Source organism: Pinus tabuliformis, chromosome X, assembly GCF_031772625.1.
Source record: "Pinus tabuliformis cultivar Carrire ecotype Pingquan chromosome X, CPIR1, whole genome shotgun sequence".
NCBI lineage: Eukaryota > Viridiplantae > Streptophyta > Pinopsida > Pinales > Pinaceae > Pinus > Pinus tabuliformis.
The window spans coordinates 803,889,951-803,916,630 of NC_142308.1; positions in this window are offsets into that span (position 1 = coordinate 803,889,951).

The following is a 26,680-nucleotide window of genomic DNA, read 5'->3' on the forward strand; positions in this document are numbered from 1 at the left end:
TCCTCCTGCACTCTGTGTGATCTGGAGGATCAGAAAAAGAATTGTTAAAAAAAAAAAAAAAATAGGAGACAAAATAAACTTCATCACTTCAATTGATTCAATAAAAAAAAAAAATGAAAAAAAAAATGAAAAAAATAAAACTCAAGTGCTTTGATAGGTTCAAATTGTCCAGAATTGTCTGGTTATGCTTTGTAGTGGTCTTCAAAACACTGTATCTTGTTCAAATAAGGTTTTGCAACTTAGTTGCAGAAACTGCCCTGATCCCGCAGCTATCTGACAATCCCGCAGCTGTTTCAAGGTTTAACAAGTTACAGGCATCTAATGAAAAAACCGACCACATGGGCATCTCCAAAATTGTCCCGACATGGATCCTATCCTAGTCACCCAGCTCAGATCGATGAAAAACCAGCCTAGGACCTTAGTCAAAGTCTTGTTTTTAACATGTTTTTCTTGAAGTACTTGCTGCCTGAAATTGAAAATCATTAATCCTTTTTATAAAAATTTTACAATTTCAGAGAAGAAAAAAAGACAGAAAAACAATCTATGACTATCTCCATTCTTAGTTTTCACTGTGGCTTAAATAAATAAAAAAAAATAATATGCCTCCCTGTTCAAGCTTTGACCTGTTGATTCCTGTAGGAGGCATTCATCATTCAGTGGCAGATTTCTGAGTTGATTTCACCTTTGGATAGCTACCTTATCAATTAGAAGCAGAGAATTAAACTTACTAATGATGGGCAAGAGCATATGGAAGAGATAGATGAGCATCTGGTTGTGAAACTTCCCATTGCTTTACTAAATCATCCTTTATTTTCTCAACTGAGACCCTCAACCAAATTGAAGTACTGCAATAATCCCTGTAATCCATTTGGAGAACCGTTTGATGTCAAAGCTTCTGAATGCACAGTGGTCACATCTATCCTTAGAGGGCTAAAGATGCGGACAGCTGCGAGACTGTTTGCATTCTTGAGAAAGTGGAATTTGTGAGAGTCCTTATCAAAGGGGGCGTACAGGAAAACGTCTGTATTATTATACATATTCAGTACATATTTCAGCAGAGAAGGCCCTGTAAGCTCAAACTTCCTCGCTCCACCTACTAAACATACGGCAAAACAATAGATCAGATAAGAAAAACGAATGCAAAAAGTGCAGAACAAAAAAAATTAACTCAGAGAAAAAACGCAAACAACAGAAAAACGTCAAACTTTACACGCTCGATTTGCCCAAATGGTAGAGAATTTCAAAAAAATAAAACATGGGTTTTTTGCCAGGTGGGTTAATTAGATAACCCAGAAACCGTTTGGGAAAATTCGTGGTGGTCTGGGAGAAATGTTCGGTTCTTTGGAGCCCGTTTTTGACTGCCGCGCGTGAAAAATTGAGTTATTAACTGGTTGTTTGAATAACTCCGCGTGCCTGAGGGAAAGAGTTCTAATAGGGATCAATTACATGCTGGCATAAACAATAAATTACACGACTTTACACCTGTTAGAGACGTGTTTCAATTAAACACGACTCTCTGTCATTAATCGCTGCCGGTTAAATGTTGGGTATCCAAAACACTAACCCTCCTACGCTCATAACACTCCATTTCACGCTGTTCCATTCTCTCATTTCCTTCATTCCGTTCCATTCACTACGTTGCCCCCATAAACCATACTCTGTTTTCTCCTCTCTGCTAATTCTGAGAAACAGTGAATACATATAACCAGTGAACGTATGTTACGGTTGTATTACGACTGCTAAGCCACCGTTCCACTGTGTTAAAGCTGTTAATCCACCTTTTCACTATGTTCAAGCCGTGAATTCACTGTGTCCAAGGCTATTGCTGAAACCATACAACCTCTTTTCCACAAAATTCTGAACAGAGCCGAGAATTTACTGTGTAAAGCCACCATTGAAGTAGTGTTTTAGAACAGAGCCGTAGAGTCAATGGGGAAACTTTTAAGGGCTGAACCAGAAGGTTCAAAATTCCTGGAAGCATATCCTCAAGTTGAGGAGGCATTGCAGAAAGCCAACTGACTACAGTGCATCAAGAAATTTAAAGGCTACCACAAGGAGGTTACAAAAGCCTTTGCAAGGTCATTCAGAGATAAAGACAGTCAAGTGGAGGTGGAGGTTATTAAACCCCGCAGCTCTGTTTCAAACTCCACAGTTCCATTTTTCAGCCGAAGTTTGAGATGGAGAAATTGCTTAGTTTGTTCGCACACAGCCACTCCATTTCACAGTATTTTTTACACTCTGCAATCCCGCAGCCATTTAGTGATCCCGTAGCTGTTTTGTTAAACTCTAGGTTGTAGGTGTCATCAGGCAAAACAGGTCACATGGGTAGCTAGGGAAATGTCAGTACATGGATGGTGTCCTATTCATTCGGTCAAATTTGATGAAAAAGACCCCGGTCAAAGGGAAGTCAAATTGGGTGTTATCATAAAGTCGCCACACTGAGTCGCCGCATGTCAAGGAAAAAATAATAATTTTGAATCAATGAAATGAACAAGTTATTTTCTCACTTTTCTGAAGGTATTGATTAATTTTGGACTGATAATGAAAATTGAATGGCTAACTTTTTATTCAAGATTTTTAGCTACAGAGCTGTTCCTCAATTCCGCAGCCAGGAAAACCTCATTGTTCAAATCAGCCTATCTTTCTCATACAAAATCAGATTTTGATGATTTAAGTACCATTAGAAAGATCTCAACAAGATCTATACAATGAGAAATATATCATTAGAGTTTGAAATGGCAAATAATGAAATAAATTGCTGAAAAGAAGCAACATCAACTTGAGGCACTTATTCCAAAGCAGGTATAAATTCTTTTGATTTTTCCTTTGAGAACTTGTTTCATTAATACAAATTCTTAGTTTTGTGTGTAAATATCATAACTAGAGAGATTGATCACCTCTCTCCTTTGATAATCTTACATTCCATTGCAGAAGAAGTATTAGTTTTTTTTTGCAGGCTCCAGGAGGAAGGACAAATGACTACAAGAGAATGGTGTCTCTTTAGGAAACCAATTTGTTTCATAAGAGGATGATCAGCAACAAAGAGGAAATATGTTGATGCAAAATCAGATCCAAATACTTGAAAAACTTTCAGATACTATTGTCTCCATCACATCCATACTCCATAATAAACCATTCACCTCATTCCACTCCATATTTTCCATTTTCATTCACATACACTTTCCATCTCTTTTTGTCCATTCATAACCCACCAATAAAAGCAAAAGGCTCATTCACATGCTTATTTCCCATTGTCATTTCTGTTCTCCATTGCCATTTTCCATTTTCACTTTCCATTCCTTGTCATTTTCATTCCGCAAATAAGCCCTGCTTCAATGCAAATTATTGAGTCCATAGTCCTTTGAGTCTAAGTTCTTTGTAAAAACACCTTGAGACTTGCATGCCTTAATGGCAAGTCCTCATGCTGACAAACAATGGGAATACATTAATGTCCCTTGTTCGTTAGATCTTCTAGGTGACTCGACATCAGCAAATTCATTCGTACCTAGCAAGATGTGTTTGGGCATCTTGACTCTCATTGTCATCAATGGTGAGAGTTCTCGTGTTGACTAGTGGCATCCATTAATGGCCACTAAGCCAACAATTTCCTACTATGTTCGACATCAGAACATCTTTTCACATAGTAGGAATTGTGCCAATGAGTTTTGAAGACATGAAGACTATTATTTTCAGCATTTTGGAGCAGATTTAGCAAGTTTTAGTAGAAGCAATAAAAAGCCATCTTATCTCTCTATCCATGACTCCTCTTGTTCAGCCACTTGAAGAAGAATATGATCAGAAGTTTTCAGCCACCACACACATACAACTCATTCATTCCAAAGGGTAAGTGAAGGTACGGCATTTTTTAACTTTTAACCATAGAATTCCATAAAAAGTTAGAATGATACTTGTTGGAAAAACATTTCTCTTCCTCATTTCATAAAATTGCCAATACCATCAGTTGGGGGGGGGAATACATTCATATTCATATCTTTCCATGTCCATAACATATTCAAGAGCTCACATACTTCCAACATATATTAATTATTACATTGCTATTATGAGCATACAATGGCTTTTGAAAAAGTGCTTAAAGGATAAATTGGATACAAACAAAATCATGGTTGTCACACAAGAACCAACCATCATGCAATCCAATAAAGATATACTTTGCAACAATAATCAAAATATCATTATGCAAAGTTCAAAGATCAAAATAGAAGGCAACAAAAAAAAAATGGTTGTAACACAAGAACCAACCATGTTGCAATTCAAGTAAAACACTTTGCAGAAATATGAAGTTATCAAATGATATCATGCAAAGTTAAGCCAAAGCTCAAGGATCAAAAGAGTCAATGTAATATATGTTGCATGAGGACATGCAATAGCTTCAGTTGGGGGGTATGTTGAGTCTTGAAAATGTCATTCATTTCCATTATACTTTCACTATTATGTCCATTATATCACCTCCATTTCACCTCCATTTCACTACTATGTCACCACATTCATCCCACTTTCATTACCATTGGGCTACCTTTATGATTTTCCAATATTTATTATTTCTAAGCCTTTTAAGTGAATTTGTGGTTAAACATTAGAAAATAATGTGCATATGCTTATACCTAACAAATGGGTTGAGTTTGTTGACATGTGTAGGTTGAAAGGAGACTTCTAGAAGACCCTTATGTGGCACTCTAAGGCCAAATTCGAATTTGGTTGGAAAGAATCATGGGATCATGAGGATATGTGTCACATCTCCTAATTGTATTGTAACTCTAAAAGACATGTGTCTTATCAGTTCCTATTTTGATTAGGACTCTAGAGGTAGAGGGAGAGATTCATGGATTATCATTAATGAGATGGCTCTCATCTTTTTGTATAAATAGGAGATCTCTCTCCTTCATTAGTTAGTCTCTCTTTAGTCTTTCCTTTAGTCTTTTCTTAGTCCTTTTAGTTTGTTAGTCCCATGGCTTTTGAAAGCTTTGGAGAGCTTTGTTGTACTTTGCACTTTTGAAGAAATTGAATAAAGCTTTGATGTTCTCAACATGGAAGGAGATGTGAAGTAGATGTCATGGAGCATATTAGGATGTAAGTAGATTAGATTTCATTTTGTAAATATTGCTTTGTAGAATGTAAGGTAGATTAGATTTTCATTCATGCAATTTTAAGTATGCTTTGATTTCATAGGTAGAAGGGGGCCCCTGCCTTGTACAGTTTGAATTATTGCATTTTATTTTCTCCCGGGATTGTGTGTGTTGTATTTGCTTTAATATCTAATGGTAGTTGCAGTTGTCTTATTCATAGTGCTGCCCTTTTTACTTTGTTTTTATAGCTGATTTTTAGTCTTATTTCTCAAAGTTCTGCTAACACATGAATGATCTTTTATCATAAATTATTATCTTTTAAAGATCAGAATACCACTAACTTGCAGCTGGCTTTGAGTGCTTTTTAGACTATTCTTTCACTACTTTCTAATCATACTTTGCATAGTACATATGGCTAAAGTAGAGAGTTAGAAAGAGCAAAACGTTATCACTAGTCTTTAAAGTAGATTTTCTCATTTTTAATCACTTTTCTAATTCAACTTAAGCTACTTTCTTTCCGTGCTTTACACAGTACATGTGTTTGAAGCAGTGAGTTAGAGAGAGATAATCTTTATCTTTGGTTTTAAAAGTGATTTTCTTATTTTCTTTTATTTGCAGCAATATGAATAGAGACTAATGCCATTAGAATGTGGTCATTTACTTTCAAGTCATTTCAAGTTCTTTGCTGTCAGTTTCATTTCAAGTTATTTCTTTCAAGCTCTTTCTTTACAAGTTTAAAGTTTGATTACTTTCTAGACTTATTTCTAACTACTTCTTAATCGTGTTTAACATAGTACTATATGTTGAAGCAGGGAGTTAGGAAGAGTTGAACATTATAACTGGTCTTTAAAGTGGTTTTTCTTACTTGTCACCTTAGAGCTTGATTACTTTTTGGACTTATTTCTGACTACTTCTTAATCATGCTTAACATAGTACTATATGTTGAAAGCAGAGAATTAGGAAGAGTTGAACATAAACTATAAAACAACGAAGTAAGAAAGAGGTTAACTAAGCACATATAGTGCACCACACTTCATCAGTTTACGATACCCGGATTGATAATTTATGTAGAGCAATTTAAGACATTAAATTGACTAAACATTCATGCAGAGTATAGACACCACACCTGAAGGGAAAAGAGGGCCAGCCCCTCTTCTTTTCTTTCTTGAGAGTTTGTGTAACACTCTCCGTCGTAATCTAATAGGCGATTTCTCTTGCTAGCAGCTTATCTGGTATATACAAAGGGAGGACATGTGGGTCGGCTTGGCTGCCGAAAACTCTTATGTAGGTAAATCTCTCCTCCCCAAACCAACTTTCTACCGCTGTTATATCAAACGAAGCTTGATATGAAATCTTGGGAATGGGTTTGTCAAAAATAGAATAGTGAATAGGCACCATAAAGCCATTGCAGACTTGGTACAGATGGTGCTTATAAGAGGTCTTCCATAGTTTCTGATGGTATATGTGGATGGCCGTGAGATCTTGTGGCGTACACCTCCAGCCGAGCACAGGGAATTCAAAATTGAAACATAGTGTATCTAAGATATATGCACTGTAATAAAATGGGGGAATTTTCCTTTCTGTGACGATAGTCTGATGTCTAAAGTCACGCACAGCTTGTGCTAATTTGTCAAAAAGGATGGTGGCCCAATCCATAATTATACCATTTACAGCAGCCTCCATTAGAGGAACCATCTCTATGGTAAAATTAGCAGAGTCTTGCAATCCCCATAATCTACACATCATAATCCCCGCATAGCAATAAGGAGAAGCCAGAGAGTCGACTGAGTACTTACCCGAAGATTCGTGCTTGTGTTTGGCTGGATTTTGTCTCCAATCCCGGATGGGTTCGGATTCAACTTCATTTTCATTTGCAAACTTCTCTAGGAATGCTTTATTATATATCTTCTCCGGCTCGGGCAAATGATACATTTGTCTTAGATCATCCGGTCTGAATGATCCGAAGATTCTCCCATCTCTAGTGTTGAAAGTTCTGTCCAAAATTGGGATTTCTTGAATCGCCCACCGCACTACATCTGTGTATGGGAGAATTTGCTCCCTAGCCGCTATTCTGTGAAGGAAAGAGTCGGCTAAATCTTTGAGAGTGCAATCAGACTTGCAAGTAGGATCCGCAGTAGCTTCTATTACTGTCTTTTCTGGTTGTTCGGCTTCAATCAAATTGTAAGTGCCTTGCCAAGTGACTCTGGTGAGGCCTGTGCATGTAGTATCGGAAATTAAGCCCTTTTTCTTGTCCACCAGAGCTTGACCTGCTGCTGATGTAGTGGAGGCGCTTGCAGTCTTCTTTGATTTCTTCCCCATCTTGTTTGAGTTTTCTCTTTCGGATGGATTCTGCACAGAGAGACAAATGTGCGTAATACTGAGACAGCAATGAAAATTTGCAAGTGATGAGAACATAAGCATAGGTGCGTAATAAGGGATTAGCCTTTAAAAATGGGCGCGGACACAATCCATGGAAAGATTTTAAGAATTATGATTTCATTGATTGGCCGTTTAAAACCTGTCATCCCCTAAATGCCCATTAAATCGTTATTCGGCTGAATGATTCACTTAAGCGTGCAGTGAGCGTTTTGGCGGTTGAGTGCAGGTAAATGGCTGCTTAACCGATCCAGCTTTAAATATAAATGATTTGTGATATCCCATCACTTAACGACTTTTTTATTGAAAACTGCGCTTTATCGCATCGCGTCGGGGAATGAGGATTATAAAGTGCACATATAGTGTATCGCCGATATCGATAGCGATATCGGATCGCATCGGGGGTATGACCTGCGCGCCTTAATGATGTGCATTGGATATTGCCGATTGCCGACTGCCGATTGCATCGCATCGGGGGAAAAGCTTTGAGCATGTTAAGACTTAAGTGAGGATTACCGCCGATATCCAATCGCCGATTTCGCATCGCATCGGGGCTAATGGCATGGGGCGCTTTTGAAATGTGGATGGAGTTTTGTCGATCGCCGATTGCGATATCGCATCGGCGGAAATCAATGTGCTGCTTATTTATATTTCTTATGTCATTGCGATATGCGATCTTGCGATCGCTTTATCACAATGACAAAGATTTGCCTTATTTCTTTAAATGGGTTTTTTGAAAAGGTTTTATAAAATGAATTCATTTGATTATCGGACCTCTTTTGAACAATAAAAGTATTGATACCAATTAATCTTTAAAGGGACCCATTTCATATGTTAATATTTATAAATAAAAATGATATGAAATGGGGGGTTGTTGTAGAGCACAACAGACCCTTCCACACCATCCAACCAATCCATAAGCCTTTTAGCCATCCCCAATCACCTTCCATCCACTTGCCACATCCACAAGAACAATTAATTTGCATACTTTATTTTGCTTAAAAAAAAAACCAAAAAAAGTGAAAACATATTTAGTTTAGTTTTCTTGCTTACACATTAGTATGGTTGATGCTCTTTACTTTTGTAGCTTAGATAGTAGCATTAGGTTAGTGTTGATTTAGAAATCCTGCTCAGAATAGTTGTTTAAATGGTTAATTAGGATATGGTGTGATTTAGCATTACATGTTGTTTTCTTCATTACTGCAGTAGAGTAGCTCTCTTAGAATAGATTTTCTCTTCTTCCATCAAAGAATCAAGCTTCTTCAGACTCTATAGAAGTCTGGCTTGGAATTCCTGGGGTCTCTCGCCAGATGAACAGTGACAATAGGTAGGACCTTCACTTTTACTTGTGCATATAGCATTGTCACCTCCAAGTTTGTACGAACCCTGGGTTGATAAGTAAAGTTGGTAGCCCAGGAGTTGCAGCATCCTTGCTGCAATATTGGCACTCATCACTTTTTGGCGTTGTTGCCAAGGAGGTGTCTGAGTAGAATGTGATTACTTCTTTCTTTTCTTCTATTTCTCGTCTTCAATTTTCTGCCATTAGCTTATTTTTGAAAAAGTAATCTAGTAGCTTCCTTTCTTTCACTTGTCATTATCTGCTTTCCTTTCCATTCTGCAAGTAGAATTTCAATTCAGCAAGTAGAATTTTCATTCTGTCAGTGATTTTCATTCAATCAGCAATTTTATGCAAAGTACTTTCCAGCCTTAAAATTTTTAAAAAAACCAACCCAAAAACATTTCCTTTCATTCCTCGTAGGAATAGGGACAATTTAGGAATTTTTTTGCCAAATACCCCCACTGCATGCAACAACCAACCTTCTCTCTTCTTTGGTGGCTGTGAACTGGAGGAACCTTTAAGCGAGCTTCCTGACATATTTGAAGAACCTACAGGGGAAGAAGAAGAAGAGGAACCCATTCCTACTGAACCAATGACTGAAAACTGAAGTGACTGAGGAAATATAGAGAGAGTCGAGGGTCCCTTCTCCATCAGGGAAACCAACGGGGGTACTAAGATGAATAATATAAGCCCCTCCGCCTTACCTCATTTCCATGGCCTGACCACATAACACCCTAACAATTTCCTATTTGAGTTTTTTGTTATATGCCAAACCTATGACTATACGGATGATGAGCAAAAGTTAAAACTATTTCCATCTACCCTTAAGGATGCAACATTGCGCTGGTTCCAGGGATTACTTGGAGATAGCCGCACAAGCTGGGTTGAAATGCATCAGGATTTTAACAAAAAATATCGGGACTACTGTAGGTCAAAGGATACTAAAGAAATTTTTTTCAAGATGACCATAGGCTAGGATGAATCCTTAGAAGACTACAAAGAAAGATTACAACTCAGATACAAAAGGGCCAGGTGCACACTTGACCCTGAGTCACTAAAGCTAGTCCTGCTGAAGGGAGTAAGAGAAGACCTTCTGGATACCTTACACTTGTTAGCAGGAGGATATATCTATCAATTACCATATGAGGATATCAAGATTGTCTTTAGAAACCATTCTATGGCAGCCAGGAAAAAGGATAGGGGTAGTCAACCTATGGCCAGTACATCATCTTCCAACTCATCCATCAAGGGTGGAATTGGAAATATTCTGGAAGATTTCAAAAGTGAGATGCTGCAAACCCTTTCCTTTCAAATGGACACCATTAACATCAGAAGGAAGCAAGAGGAAGAAAAGAGAGCCTTGGCCATATTTTGTCCTAGATGCACCAGGAGGCATCCTAGTAATGAATGTCCATTGAACTGTATTGAAATTTGCTCGGTCTGTGAAGAGAACAACTCCATAGACAAGTGCCCTTCATTACCCAGTTTCAAAGTTGTATATCAAGGAGCTAAAGGGGTCACTAAGTAGCTTTGCTACATTAACCAAAAGAAGCCTCCTTGACCTAAACCATACTAGCAGGGCATGCAAGGGTCATCCCATGCATATTACAACCCCAACTAAAACACAACTATACCTTCTTAGGGACCCCCTGCTCATCCTTCCTAGTCTACACCCCCTCCTTGGTCTTATCCATCTCAGTATCATTCCCAGCCAGCCAACCAGTAATTTCAACCTGATGCTCTGCCACAACCTCAGTGGAATGCACCACCCCAAGGGTGGAGGCCTCAATACAACAATTCTACAGCTCTATTACCTCCACCAGCTTCCCAACCACAACTCCTACACTCTGCTCCACCCAAGAAACCCCAGACGCCTACCCAACCAAATTCGAACCTAAAAATTAGGCAGGCTCAACAAGTATACAATGGAGAGACATCATATTCGACTTATGTTGTGGAAATCTAGGAGATTAACGTAAGATCTAGGAGAGTCCTCTTGGATAACCAACCTCCCTCTCCACATAGGGAGGTTGAGGAAGAAGGAGAGGAAAGAAACCTTAAATTAAATCCACCCTTTCCTGAGAGATTATCCCAACCACTCCAGCCTATCCCAGAAGAAACTGAACTTCTCAGAAAATTGAAAAATCTATGTGTAAAGATCCCCCTTCTCCAGGCAATAAAAGATGTTCCCATTTACAATAAGTTGATTAAGGAGAAATGCTTCAAGCATCCAGGAAGAAGAAAAAGGGATGCCCCTACCATTAATTTCATTGGGCAGCTATCCAACTTAATGCTAGGGCAGGTAATATGTTGGAAATATTTTGACCCTGGAAGCCCTGTAGTAGATGTGCACATCAATGGCACCATTGTCCCACACACTCTAATCGATCTTGTGGCTACCATTAATGTGATGACCAAGGAAACCATGCTGAAGCTCAACCTTCAAGGGTCATTGAGGAAGACCACAATAGTTATGCAACTTGCAAATCATTCCACAGTCACCCTTGAGGGAATTGTGGAGGATGTGATGGTCTCCGTTGACTCCTGGGAATTCCCTACAGATTTTCTAGTTCTCCAACGTAAGGCTAAGCTTACTGGTTACCCTCTCATCCTTGGGAGGCCATGGTTGGCCACAGTCGATGCTTACATTAGCTGCAGAGCTGGGAATATGACCATCAAGAATGGGCATATGTCCAAGCAGTTAGTCCTATAACCTCTTGCTCAACCTTATTTAGAGCATGATTTACCTTTATGGTCGGAAGAGGAGGAAGAGTATGAGGTTTACTCCACCCAACTTTATGCTTTAAAAGCAACCATAGGAGGAGGAAAACAAGATGAGGATGACTTGATTGAACACCTGCTCCAAAGCCCAACTCCTAGTTCGTTACCTTTAGAAGAAGAAGTAAGGGAAACCCAAAACAACCATCCAATTAACTTATGCTTGGCCGATTCCAACCCACTCCATTTCAAAACCATAGAATTCAGCCCAAAGAAAACCTTGAAAATTAATCCATCTCTTTCTGCTCTCAAAGAGGAAAAGCTATGCAACATTTGAAAAGAAAACCTAGAAGCCTTCACTTGGAGTTACAAGGAAATGAAGGGAGTACACCCCTCAGTGTGTACTCACCACATATACATCAAAGAAGGTTGCAAGCTAGTCCAAAAACCACAAAGGAGGATGAATCCAACTGTTAAAGGTATAGTCAAAGGAGAACTACAAAAACTGTTAGATGCAGGATTCGTTTACCCTATCTCCGATAGTGAGTGGGTTTCCCCTTTAGTGTTAGTTCCCAAGAAAAATGGTAAATGGAGGATTTGTGTTGATTATAGGGAGTTGAAAAAAGCCACAAAGAAGGATCATTTTCCCCTACCCTTCATTGACCAAGTGCTAGACGACCTGGCAGGGGATTTTTTTCTTTTTCTTTCGTAGATGGATTCAGTGGGTACAACCAAATCCAAATCTACCCAGAAGACTAGGATAAGACCAAATTCACCTATCCTTAGGGTACTTTTGCCTATAGGGTCCTTTCTTTTGGCCTATGCAATGCTCCTGCCACTTTCCAGAGAGCAGTGTTGAGTATTGTTTCCGAATTAGTACATGATGCGATGGAAATTTATATGGATGACTTTACAATTTATGGCTGTGATTTTCAAGAAGCCCTGACTAACCTAGGCAAAGTACTGCACAAGTGTATTGAAATGAACCTGTCTCTCAGTCCTGAAAATTTGAATTCTTAATGACTGAAGGGACCATGCTAGGTCATTCAATATCCCAGCAAGGATTGTAGGTGGACCCGAACAAAATAGCTATCATCCAAAGGGTCCCACCTTCGTAAAAGGAGAGAGATGTTAGGAGTTTCTTGGGGTTAGCTAGATACTATCAAAGGTTCATAAAGGACTTAAGCAATTTGGCCTCTCCTTTATTTGGGTTGTTGGCCAAAGACTTTGAGTTTATATGGTAAAAAAGCTATCAAGAGGCCTTAGACATTCTAAAGGGTAAGTTAACCACTACACCAATTCTCCAAGGCCCAAACTGGGCCCTCCCCTTTCATATTCATGCTGATGCCTCACACAAAGCCATAGGAGCAGCCTTAGTCCAGGTAGAGGAAAAAATGCCTTATGTAATCTATTTTATGAGTAAGAAATTTTCAAAGGCTGAGCTAAATTACACTGTGACCGAAAAGGAACTCTTAGCTATTATGCATTCATTAAACAAATTTAGGCATTACATTATAGGCTATCAAACATTTGTGCATACTGACCATGTTGCAATCAAATATTTAATGAACAAACCAGATCTGAATGCTCGAATTATAAGATGGTTGCTTTTATTACATCAGTTTGATCTAACCATTGTTGATAAGCCTAGTAAGGAAAATCTTGTTGCAGAACTTTTATCTAGGGTGAATCTACCTGCAGGTGAAGAAGGAATGGTGGATGACCAGTTACTAGACGAGCACTTGTTTGCTATTTCAGTTCTCTCCCCATGGTTTGATGATATAACAAACTATTTGGTATCATCACAGTTCCCACCAAACTTGTCCTCCAAAGAAAAGAGCAAGATAGTCAGGAAAAGCGCCCCCTTCACCTAGATTAGCGGCAATCTTTTCAAACTTGGCCTAGATCAAATCTTGAGAAGATGTGTAAGGGAAGAGGAAGTTTTTGACATCCTTGTACCTATCATGATGGGCCTTGTGGAGGTCACTTTGTAGCAAGGAGGACAATATTCAAAAAGTGTTACAAGCAGGCTATTAATGGCCCACTATTGGGCGTAGGATCCTCTAAGGCAAGTTTTGGGGTTTAAGCCCAGATTTTGACCAAATGCGATGTAAAGACTCCGCGTTTTGTGGGCGCGGAGTGTGAAGATTTTAAATGAGTCATAGGGTTGTCCACCCTCATTTTTGTAATGCAAAGTCAGCTTTAGAAACCTACCCATGGTCCGCGGACCATGGGATTGTATAAATAGAGCGAGGCTCTAAGTTTTAAATAAGCAGATGATAGTCATGAATGAAGGATGAAGAAGTGAGTCTTATCTAAGTTTCAAGTTGAGTCTTTGAGTCGTAGAGTAGGATAAGGATCTGCAACTAAGTGCGCAGAGGCCTAGTAGTCTGCAGCTGAGTGCGTGGACCCATGCAGCTGACTGCACAGGGTGAGTCAAGTCTGTAACCTTTGGAGAAGTAATAAAAAGAAGTTTTACATCATTTCTGTGTATATTTTTCCTATTTTTTGCATTGAATGTATCAGATATAATTTGCATTTCTATTTCTTATATGAAGCACAAACTTATATGAATGTGTTGATAAAGTGAATATAAAAATAAGTATCTGTTTACGTGAAGATAACTAAATGTTATAAGAAGATAAGTAAGATCCGTGGTATAACTTGGAGAAGTAGCGTAAATTGCTGCTCAGGTAGTGTGAAATCACTTCAGCCCCTAGTGAGGGCTATGCAGAGGTGATTATAACAGATCGCGAAGGCCTCACGGGTCAGGATAGTGTGCGAAGTGACCTACGTGAAGGTATTCAAAGTTGGACTAAACTGACCCCTCAGACATCTCAAGGTTGCGAAAACTTGGTTCTAGCATCCCCCCATACTGCTTTGGGTGAGACCTTAGTTTGTGCTCTGCAAGCTATTGTTGAAAGGGCTAGTAGTATAGAGATTTTTTTGGCTAATTAACTCTGAACCTAGGTTAGTCCCCCATCAAGCCAACAAATGGTTTCGTTTCTGGGACCGAAATCTGCATAGAGATGTTTGATGTCGTATCATTGGAATCCAACTAAGAAGGAAATCGAAGGTTGGTTGTACAGAAGAATTCACAAGTTCACAGTGCAGGAAAATAGGAATTCATGACTGACAAAAGAAGAGTGGTTAAACTGCTACCTGTACATAGAGATCCAAGAAATATTTTTCGCATATTTCCCTACTGAGCTATATGAGTGGATCATGAAGCTAGAAAATAGCCAAGGAAGGTAGAAACTCAACAATCCTATTGTGTGGACCCCAGAGTGTGCATATTGGAAGCATCGGAGGATAAGATAGCACACGTTGTTGATCACTGGCTCGATTGGATTATAGGAGGATTCATTATTGAGTTCACGGTAGATTCTTCAATCAGCTATAGCGACGCAGAGTGATGCTTTCTCAAAGGACCGAAAGGTAAGTATGTAAATTCTATGAATACTTGGATTAAAATTCTATTGTGTGAAAAGAGGGTTATTCAATTACCTTGATGTCCAGAACTACGCGAAGTAGAAAAAACTACAAAAATGAAGGAAGTAAGGGACCAAAGAATATCCCTTTCATTTCACCTTCGTGAGGGGATGAGGAAGAGCTCACGAAGGTCTTGCCACAAAGTGTGATTCAGTTGATAAGGAAAAGAATTCCATGCATACCACCCCGACCCACACCACCACCCGTTTCACTGCATTCACCTCCATCTTTGCCCGTACCACCTCCGTCACCACTGCTAGTCAATATGGTAAGCGTGATAAAGTTGCCTATGTTCAAGGGAGTAGGAAATGAAGATCCATACCAGTTTTGGTTTGTGATAAGAGCCATATGGGAAGCGTAGGGAGTTACAGATGATAATATAAAGAAAGAAATGTTGGTCAGCGCTCTGCAGGATCACATGATGACCTGGTATATTAAGCATTCTAATGACAATCTGAATGCGGGAATCGCGGATATCCAAATTGCACTAAACAAATAATTTAGCAGGCTGAAGTCAGAAGTGTCGTTGATCATTATATTTAAACAAATCACAATGCTACTAGGTGAGACTCCTTGGGAGCTAGATCAGAGACTAAACTGTATGATTCATGAAGCTAATATGACTTTGACAGATGGACAGCACCACGAATGGTTTGTAGCATCACTAATGCCGCATTTGAGGAATGCGTTGTCACAACAGAGGTTAACAACTCAAGCATAGGCCTTGGATATCACGATGAGGCTGCATGAAACCTCGATGCAGGATCTTAACTTGGGAGTTTAGCATATCCATGTACAGTTGGAAAGCTTATGCCTTGAGATGCAGAGTCTGAAACAGGACAAGGCAGCTCAACCAGAAGTGCACGAAGAGGTGTGGTGCATAAAATACAAGGGTTAGGGTCATGATAAGGACCACTGCCCTGTGTTCACGAATTACCTCACGGGAGGAGGACCAATTGTTGGCATTATGTTTCTGGTATGGCTATATGTTACAGATGTTGTACTTGATGGCAACACCTGTGGCAAGGCTCTCAATATGTTGAAAATTAAGAAGTACGTAGGAGAACAGTTCAGAAGATGCATACCCGCAAGTACACTGTGAAGGGACCATGGCCAGACTCGCAGGTCAGCCGTTCAGGAGGTGCGTACCCCAAGTGCACTCATTTCAAGGCAGAGAAAAGCACACGTGGGGTTTCTTATGTTTAACCCTTGGTATTTAGCCGACGGTATTCGTGTTATTATGGTTTTGGCTCGTGGTATTGATCCATGATTTTAGGAGGAGCTTGCCTATATAAAGCAAAGGAGATCACTTGGCTAAGCATCTTTTGCAATTGAATATCTTAAGATATGAAATATTGGGTTATGGTCTTAAAAGCTTGATCTATATGTAAGAGAAGTTGAAAGCGAATCTGTGAAGGGTGATCTCTCGAGCGCATGATCAGATCTGAGCAACTATGCCACTCTGGTGGACTGCCAATTCGGCCCTAATCAGAAGTATGCATGTGTTTAACAGGAGAGCGGCATGGGTACGCAGAGCAGAAACAGGAGATCTGCGTGGGTACGCAGAGCAGAAACAGGAGAGCTGCGTGGGCACGCAGAGCAAAAGAAGGAGAACTGCGTGGGTATGCAGAGCGACAAAGGTTCAGGTGCATACGCACAGTAAAAGTATGTGGTGCGATAGTATCTCTAGGTGCGTACATGCAGTAAAAGTACACGACGCGATATTATCTCTGGGTGTGTACCTGCAGTAACAGTACGCGACGCGATAGTGTCTCTGGGTGCGTACCTGCAGTAACAGTACGCAGTGTGGTTGAAGAAACAGTGCGTGGACACGCAGTGCGGCAGAAGGATCTCTGCGGGTATACGTAGGGAAGCAGGAGGTGAAGTGCATAGCGACGCAGGCCATAGAAGAAAAAACTGCGTACCTGTCTTAAGATCTTCTGTTGATTGAATTTTTCTGTTGATAAGGTGTTCTGGTTTAGTTCTGTTATTGCTGATCTGATTACTGCAGTGGAATGTGTAACTTACATGTACTTGATGATCATTTGATGCTTTATGAAAAGAAGTAGGGGGTTGTAGCTCCCTTCCAGGAATGACTGGAAAACGAGAGAGAGTTTTAGCTCTCTGCAGGTTGCAGCCTGTGTACTGGTAAAGGACTGCACTAGTACAAAATCATTGTAAAAGGAGTTTCTAATTTGAAAGAAGATAGAGACATATTGTAGCAGGTGGTTTTCACCCACATTGGGTTTCCACCTTACATCTGGTGTTCTTTGGTGTTTTTCTTGTTCATGCTCATTATTGTATGGTACTGATATGAAAAAATAATTCAAAGTATAAATAAGGAAGATTTGTTAAAAAGAATTTGATAATACTGATTCACCCCCCCTCTCAGTATTATTTCCAACAATTAGTATCAGAGCAGGTCCTTCGGAGAAGCTTGATCGGTTGAAGGAAGATCATTCATCATGAGCAACTACGAGAGGGAAGCATCAATCAGGCCACCAATTTTTGATGGGACAAACTTCAATTATTGGAAGGTAAGAGTTACTGCCTATCTTCAATCTCTTGGTACAGAAGTTTGGGATATCATAGATACAGGCTACGCTTTTCCTTAAACTACTCCTACAGATGCGGCCGAAAAGAAGAAATATGAAACAAATGCTAAAGAAGTCAATACTTTGCTGGGATGCTTATCTCAAATAGAATTCGTAAATTTTATGCAATATAAATCCACAAAAGAAATATGGGACAAGATTGTCTTGAGCTACGAAGGAGATGAACAGGTAAAGCGTGCTAAACTTCAAACTCTCAGGATTCAGTATGAGAATCTCAGGATGTATAATGATGAAAGTGTGGCTAACTATTTTCTTCGAGTAGATGAGATTGTTACTTTCATGAAAAATTCGGGTGAAGAAATAAAAGAGGCTATTGTGGTTGAAAAAGTTCTAAGATCATTGTCCCCCAAGTTTGAATCTAAGGTTTCTGCAATAGAAGAAAAGGAAAATCTATGAATTCTTACTATGTCTCAGCTTCACGAAATTATAACTGCTTATGAAATGAGAAAGGGAGGTCCTTCAGACAGAAGAGAAGCTGCTTTCAAGGCTTTAGGCAAAGGAGATTATTATGAAGCAAGCCACGTCCCAGAAGAAGAAGAAGAAGAATCAAATTTTGTTAGAAATCTTCAAAGGGGTTCTGGAAGGTTCAGAGGTAAGTTACCTTTTAAATGCTTTTCTTGTGGAAGAGTAGGTCATTATGCTGCAAAATGTCCTTATAAGGATAAAGGAAAGGAACCTGCTAGATGGAACAAGAAACAGAGTGCAAATAAGAAAAGCTACTACACTCATGAAGATAGTGATGGTCTATCAAACAGTGATGAAGATGAACGAGGTAATGAATATAAATTGTTAATGGCATTTGAAGATGATGATTATATGGATGCTATAGATGTGGATAACCTTTATGAAGAAATTACTAGACTCAAGAGATGTATAGAAGAAAAGAATATGATCATTGATACTCTACAATTTCAAATTGATGAAAAGGAAAAACATATTGAAAAATTAGAAGGTGAAATTGTTGATCTTAGAAAAGAGATTGTGAAAACAAAAGCTATTAATCTTAAGTTTGTCAAAGGATCTGAAACTTTGGATGAGATTATCAATGTACAACGGTCTCCACTAAACAAGACAGGTCTAGGCTATAATGGAGAAACTTCTCAAGCATCCACCTCAAAAAGTTATCTTGATGCAGCAAGAAGAAATGAGCAAAAGCACAATGGAGACCATCAGGTAAAGTAGGGACGAACTGCAAACAGAGACTATCAGGGGCAATCCGTCTTAAGGGTGAACAAAAGCTACAACCAGCCACAGGTAAAATCTTCTCAATTTGGTTCAAGAATGGATGACAATAGAAATTACAATCAATTGGCTGGTACATTTGATAACCGCAGAAGTTTATTCAATGGACAATGCTTTTCTTGCCATAACTTTGGTCACAAAGCAGCTCAATGTGTTTCATATAAAACGATCATGACTAGAGAAGCTCAAAAACAAAGAAATATGACCAGGATTACAAAAAGGACCTATAACAACTTTTCGGTTCTTGAAAATGAAGTTGAATGTTCTATTTGCAATAACTTTGGTCATGAAGATTCTGAATGCAGGGGCAGTTTTCAGCAGAAAAAGGAACAAGCCTCAAGCACCAAAACATGGAGAATAAAGGAATCACAAACAGAAAGATGTGGGATAGCATTTTATGCAGAGGGATAGGAAAATCTATGGTACATTGACAGTGGATGTTCAAAGCATATGACAGGTGATAAAGAAAAACTTGAGTCATATTCTGCTCTAGATAAAGGAAAGAAAGTTTCTTTTGGAAATGACACTCCTGCAACTATAAAAGGAAAAGGCATTGCTCAGTTAAAAGAAAAGGTCAAGGCTGGAAATGTTTTGTATGTTGATGGATTGAAGCATAATCTTCTAAGTGTCAGCCAGATGTGTGATCAAAGAACCGAGGTGATATTCAGATCAAATGGATGTCTTGTTCGTGATCTTGATACAGGTAAAATAGTGATCAAAGGTAAAAGAACTCCAAATAATCTGTACATATTTGAAGAAGGACAACAACAATTCTATCTGAGCAAGGATGATGAGCACTGGTTATGGCATCAGAGGTTGGGGCATCTAAGTTTTTCACAAATAAGGAAAGCATGCAAATATCAGGCAGTTTGCGATCTTCCAGATATCAAAATTCCTGACAACACCATATGCAAATCATGTCAGTTTGGAAAACAAACCATAACTAACTTTCCAGAGAAGGAAGGATCAGCTAGCATGCCTCTTGAGCTAGTACATACAGATACATGCGGTCCATTCAGGAAAATAACACCTCGAGGAGAAGAATACTTGATATTATTCATTGACGATTTCTCCAGGTTTGTCTGGTTAGGACTTATGAAGCACAAAGATGAAGCATTCGAAAAATTCAAATCCTTCAAAGCCTTGGTTGAAAATGAATCAGGTCACAAAATTAAGTGCCTCAGATCTGACAGAGGTGGGGAGTTTAACTCAAATGAATTTTTCGATTTCTGTGAAGAACATGGGATAAGAAGAGAATTCTCTACAGCTAGAACTCCTCAGCAAAATGGAGTTGTGGAAAGAATGAACAGAACAGTCCAACAAATGGCTCGTGTTATGCTTGATGAATCAGGAACTCCCGCAAATTTCTGGGGTGAAGCTGCACATGCTGCAGTTGTTATTCTCAACAAAACAAATGTCTGGGTGAACAACACTCAAACTCCTCATGAGCTCTGGAGTGGTAAGACTCCTTCGGTAAAGCACTTCAAAATCTTTGGGAGAAAATGCTATATCAAGAATACTGATGAGCAACTTGGCAAACTTGAACCTAGAGCAGATGAAGGTATTCTTCTTGGTTACTCTCCACATAGCAAAGCATACAAATGCTACAATAAAAGACTTGGCAGAATTGTTGACAGCATTGATGTAGTGGTTGATGAGAAGGGATACATTCCTAGGCAAGTACAGCATGAAGACATCGAAGAAGATGAAGGCTACCATCAAAGACAGAATGATGAAGAAGAAGAACCTCAAGAAGAACTAGAGGAGTAGACAAGAATAGAAGAGAAAACTCCATCCAGATATGTTAAGAAGAATAATCCAGAATCTCAGATTGTGGGGCAGAAAGAAGCAGGTGTACAAACAAGAAGAATAGTTGCAGAAGCTTCAAGCTATTTGGCATTACTCTCCTCCACTGAACCACAAAATGTGAAAGAGGCATGCAAAGATGAATGTTGGGTGAAAGCAATGGATGAAGAACTTGAGCAGATCGAAAAGAACAACACTTGGGAGCTGGTTCCTAGACCAAAGGACAAGAATGTTATCGGAACAAAATGGGCCTTCAAAAATAAATTGAATGAAAATGGAGAAGTAATTAGAAACAAGGCCAGACTTGTTTGTAAAGGGTATGCACAGCAAGAAGGAATAGACTTTGAAGAAACCTTTGCTCCTGTTGCAAGACTTGAGGCCATCTGAATGTTCCTTGCTCTTTCAAGTTTTCAAAACTTCAAAGTATTTCAAATGGACGTGAAATCAGCTTTTCTGAATGGAGACTTGGAAGAAGAAGTATACATTGAGCAACCAGATGGGTTAATTCTTGGAAATGATCCAAATCTTGTATGCAGATTGAAAAAGGCTCTCTATGGTCTCAAACAAGCTCCAAGGGCTTGGTACTATCGTTTGGACAAATATCTTCATCAACAAGGTTTTTCAAAAGGATCAGCAGATAGCAATCTTTATATAAAAGTTGAAAATGACAAATTGCTAATACTTGTTGTGTATGTAGATGACATTATTTTTGGCAGCAATGAAGAAGCTATGAGTCAAAGCTTTGCCTTGGTCATGCAAAAAGAATTTGAAATGTCCTTGCTGGGAGAACTGACATATTTCCTTGGTTTGCAAATCCAACAAAAAGAAGGAGGAATCTTTTTATCTCAAACCAAGTATCTCAAACAGATTTTGAAGAAATATGGCATGGAAGATGCAAAACCAATATGTACACCCATGGTCACAGGATGTAGCCTCAGTGAAAATGATGAATCTGCAGTAGTACATCAACCAACCTACAGATCTATGATTGGAAGTCTACTTTATTTGACAAGTACCCGACCGGACATCATGCATGCAGTAGGAATAGTTGGAAGATTTCAGGAAAATCCAAAGGAGACTCATCTTGAGGAAGTGAAGAGAATTTTCGAATATCTTCAAGGGACACAAAATTATGGCTTATGGTATCCTAGAGATACAGATCTCACACTTCATGCTTATACAGATGCAGATTGGGCCGGAAGCGTGGATGACAGGAAGAGCACAAGTGGTGGTGCGTTCTTTATGGGTTCCAGATTAGTATCTTGGTTCAGCAAGAAACATAGTTCGATTGCCTTGTCTACAGCTGAAGCGAAATATGTTGCTGCTGCATCTTGCTGCACTCAACTCCTTTGGATGATGCAGACCTTGCAGGATTTTCAAATCACTTGTACACCACCTATCTCCATCTTATGTGATAACACAAGTGCAATCAGCATCTCAAAGAATCCTGTCATGCATTCAAAAACCAAGCACATACCAATCAAGTATCATTTTCTCCGGGAACAAGTGCTTGAAAAGAAAGTCAAGTTGGAGTATGTTCCTTCTAAGGAACAAGTTGTTGATATTCTCACCAAACCATTACCCAGAGAGACTTTTGAATACCTCAGGCAAAAGCTGGGGGTTGTTGATGCATCATCTTATTGTTGAAACTCTTTTGATTGATGGTTGTACGCATGGTTTATCTGGGGTATATGCGTACATGTGCTGGGTTGCGGCACAGGTTCAGGGGGAGCATATAATGCATTGTTGGCATTATGGAGGATGTACAGAAGGAGATCATGGAAGCTGGTCTGAATAGAGCTGCAATATGTCTCTATCTCTTTCTGGTGGATTTTGGTTCTTCTTTGCAGATCTGGTTCATATTCAGGGGGAGCATGTTCTTAGGGGAGCATAACCCTTTGCCCTTGATGTCAAAGGGGGAGAATGACGTTGAAGCTTTTGAGGTTGCCATCAAGTCCAAAGGGGGAGATTGTTGGCATTATGTTTCTGGTATGGCTATATGCTACAGATGTTGTACTTGATGGCAACACCCGTGGCAAGGCTCTCAATATGTTGAAAATTAAGAAGTACGCAGGAGAACAGTTCAGAAGATGCGTACCTACAGGTACACCGTGAAGGGACCGCGGCCCGACTCGCAGGTCAGCCGTTCAGGAGGTGCGTACCCCCAGTGCACTCATTTCAAGGCAGAGAAAAGCACACGTGGGGTTTCTTATGTTTAACCCTTGGTATTTAGCCGACGGTATTCGTGTTATAATGGTTTTGGCTCGTGGTATTGATCCATGATTTTAGGAGGAGCTTGCTTATATAAAGCAAAGGAGATCACTTGGCTAAGCATCTTTTGCAATTGAATATCTTAAGATCTGAAATATTGGGTTATGGTCTTAAAAGCTTGATCTATATGTAAGAGAAGTTGAAAGCGAATTTGTGAAGGGTGATCTCTCGAGCGCATGATCAGATCTGAGCAACTGTGCCACTCTGGTGGACTGCTAATTCGGCCCTAATCAGAAGTACGCAGTTGTTTAACAGGAGAGCGGCGTGGGTACGCAGAGTAGAAACAGGAGATCTGCGCGGGTATGCAAAGCAGAAATAGGAGAGCTGCGTGGGTACACAGAGCAGAAGAAGGAGAAGTACGTGGGTACGCAGAGCGACAAAGGTTCAGGTGCGTACGCACAGTAAAAGTACGCGGCGTGATAGTATCTCTGGGTGCGTACATGCAGTAAAAGTGCGCGGCGCGATAGTATCTATGGGTGCGTACCTGCAGTAACAGTACGCGGCGCGATAGTGTCTTTGGGTGCGTACCTGCAGTAACAGTACGCAGTGCGGTTGAAGAAACAGTGCGTGGACACGCAGTGCGGGAGAAGGATATTTGCGGGTATACGCAGGGAAGCAGAAGGTGAAGTGCGTAGCAACGCAGACCACAGAAGAAAAAACTGCGTATCTGTCTTAAGATCTTCTGTTGATTGAATTTTTCTGTTGATAAGTGTTCTGGGTTAGTTCTATTATTGCTGATCTGATTACTGCAGTGGACTGTGTAACTAACATGTACTTGATGATCATTTGATGCTTTATGAAAAGAAGTAGGGGGTTGTAGCTCCCTTCCAGGAAAGACTGGAAAACAAGAGAGAGTTGTAGCTCTCTGCAGGTTGCAGCCTGTGTACTAGTAAAGGACTGCACCAGTACAAAATCATTGTAAAAGGAGTTTCTAATTTGAAAGAAGATAGAGACATATTGAAGCAGGTGGTTTTCACCCACATTGGGTTTCCACCTTACATCTGGTGTTCTTTTGTGTTTTTCTTGTTCATTCTCATTATTTTATGGTATTGATATGCAAAAGTAATTCAAAGTATAAATAAGGAAGATTTGTTAAAAAGAATTTGATAATACGAATTCACCCCCCTCTCAGTATTATTTCCAACACCGATGTCACATTAAGTTTGGAAGCATAAGAAGGACCTAGCACAGAACCTTCTTTGTGGTGCACGATTTGTCAAATAGGAGGAAAGCATGCTATAGACAATTGCCATTTGTTACAGAAGTACACACAAAATTTGCAACAATTGTTTTGTAATTTTTGTAAATCAATTGGACATGATGAACACACTTGTAGAAGCTATGAGCTGATGATGGATAGAAATCCCACCTATAGAGTTTAGGCCGAAGCACGATCGCTAGACTAGAATGCAAGAGTGGCACGAACCATATTTTTGGGGCGCGGACAAGGCCAAGGTGGAGGACCTGGAAGAGGACGCAAACAACTGATATGCTATAATTGCGGAAGGCCAGGATATTATGCCCATGATTGTATGAATCCAACGCATCCATCATGTTTGTATTTGATCCAAGTGGATGTTGGTGGCCACCCACCTATCCCACTTGGATCCCTGCATCTGTCCCTTTCAGTTTTTCAGTTTCCTTATTTGTAGCACAATTTACTATTTTTGGCAGTTTTTCGAGTCCTGAACTTCCAGAGCCATTTTGTGGCCCTAAGCGACATTTTCTAGGAAAATTGAGAGCAACATGGGTCATGGACCAAAGTTTCTCTTCCCAAAGTTGTAGTCCTCAGATAAATCTTTCTAACTAGATATTGTGTGTGTCAAATGAAGATCGTATGCCAAAGTTACGACCCCGGGAAATTGATGTACCAATTTACCCAAACGGGGCCCACAATTTGGTGTTTCATCTTCTAGGGTTAGTTTTTTGGATGTTCAGGGTTTTCCATTATTTTTCAACAATAAATAGGCCTTTGAGCCTCATTTTAAGACAATTCAGAGGAATGTAGCCGCCACATCTCTTCTCAGAGATAAGCTACCATCGCCCTAGCTGGTTTATTTCCATTTCTGTTTGTAAGCATATTTCAGTATTTTACAGTAATTAAACGAAGTATTATTTCCACTGCATCTCTGTATTTATGGTTATCTCTGTAATTTGTTGCGTTCTTGTTTAAATCTAGATCAGTGGTATCAGAGCAGTCAGCTCTTTCTCTCTTTTTCTTTGCATGTCCCCAACGAGGTCGGGACATAAGGAGTTAGGGCGTGAACTAGTCGAACCTTTGCAAGACCAGCCTCACAAATCTCTATGGCCTCCCATGGTGGATGAAAATAAATATGAGGGAGCAGGAGATCCTATCAAAATCTTGCTCAAAGAAGCCCTCAAGCAACAAAGAAACGTGATGATGGACAACTTTGCGTAGATCCTTCAACGGCTACCCAGAGGTGACGCATCAGCTTCCAACAGCTACTTTGGAAACACCACACCCTTTAAGGTACAAGTTAATTTTGAAATCCCCATATTCAAGGGTCAGATAGATATAGATGCTATAGATAAATAGTTAAATTTGCTAGAAGGGTATTTTTCTGTTCATAATTTTTCCAGTCAAGAAAAGATTATTTTCACTCTTCTCAAAGTAGACCCCCACATCAAGGACTGGTGGGAAACCTACTCCGAGTAGAAGGATGAAAGTATGGGCTCACTATTTTTAGCTACACCCACATGGAATTCATTCTGGGATGCCATTAAGGAGCAGTATTACTATGTCGAAAGCTATGAGGACAAATACAAAAAGTGGACCATGCTGCGACAGGGAAGGGACCAAAATGTGCTACAGTTCACAAACATTTTTCATACCCTTCACACATAGTTGGTATCAAGGATTCTGAGCTACATTTGGTATTCAAATACCATGAATACCTACATAGATACATCTAGGAAGAGATCGAGTTCCTGAACATCTCCTCGCTCAACACAGTGTACCGATACGCTGTCAAAATCGAGCAGAAGTTTAAGCAAAATAAGCGAGACTTTGGATCTGCAAATCCGAAGACCAAAGGAAAAAGCCAAGGCGGGGTGACCCAAGACAACCGGTCAAAGTTGTAGGAAAAGAACAACACCACAAAGTCAAAGAAGGACACAGGAAAGTGGTGTGAGTTCCACAAGAGCCCCACTCACAACACAAGTGTGTGTCGGACCAAGCAGTCGTTGGTGGCCGAGTTGAAGGCTTTAGAATCAGATGCATGTTCTGACCTTGAGTCAGAACCCAAAAAGGGGAATGACATAGGGAAGCAGATCATTGATACGGAGCCCAGTGCCACTATTTCCACAGCTAAGATCCAAAAGAATGAGCCCGAAGATCCAGAGGAGGGGGAGCATATTTTCCACTCATAGATGTGGGTGAAGGGTTCGCCGCTACAATTCAATGTCGACAATGGCAACCAAAAGAACCTCATTTCAGCAGAGGTCATGAAGCAGCTGGGACTACTGACCATAGCACACCCCCAACCATATAGCATTGGGTGGCTTTAGCAAGGACGAGATCTTCGAGTTCTCTAGCAGTGTCACCTTCCCTACAACATCAAGCCCTTAACAGATGAGGTATTGTGTGATGTTGCACCTCTAGATGTTTTTGATGTATTATTAGGCCATCTATACTTGTAGAGGTGACATGCTGTGTATGATTCAAGGCCTCGCTCTGTTATTATTTCCTTGTGTAATTCATTATATAGGGTACCATT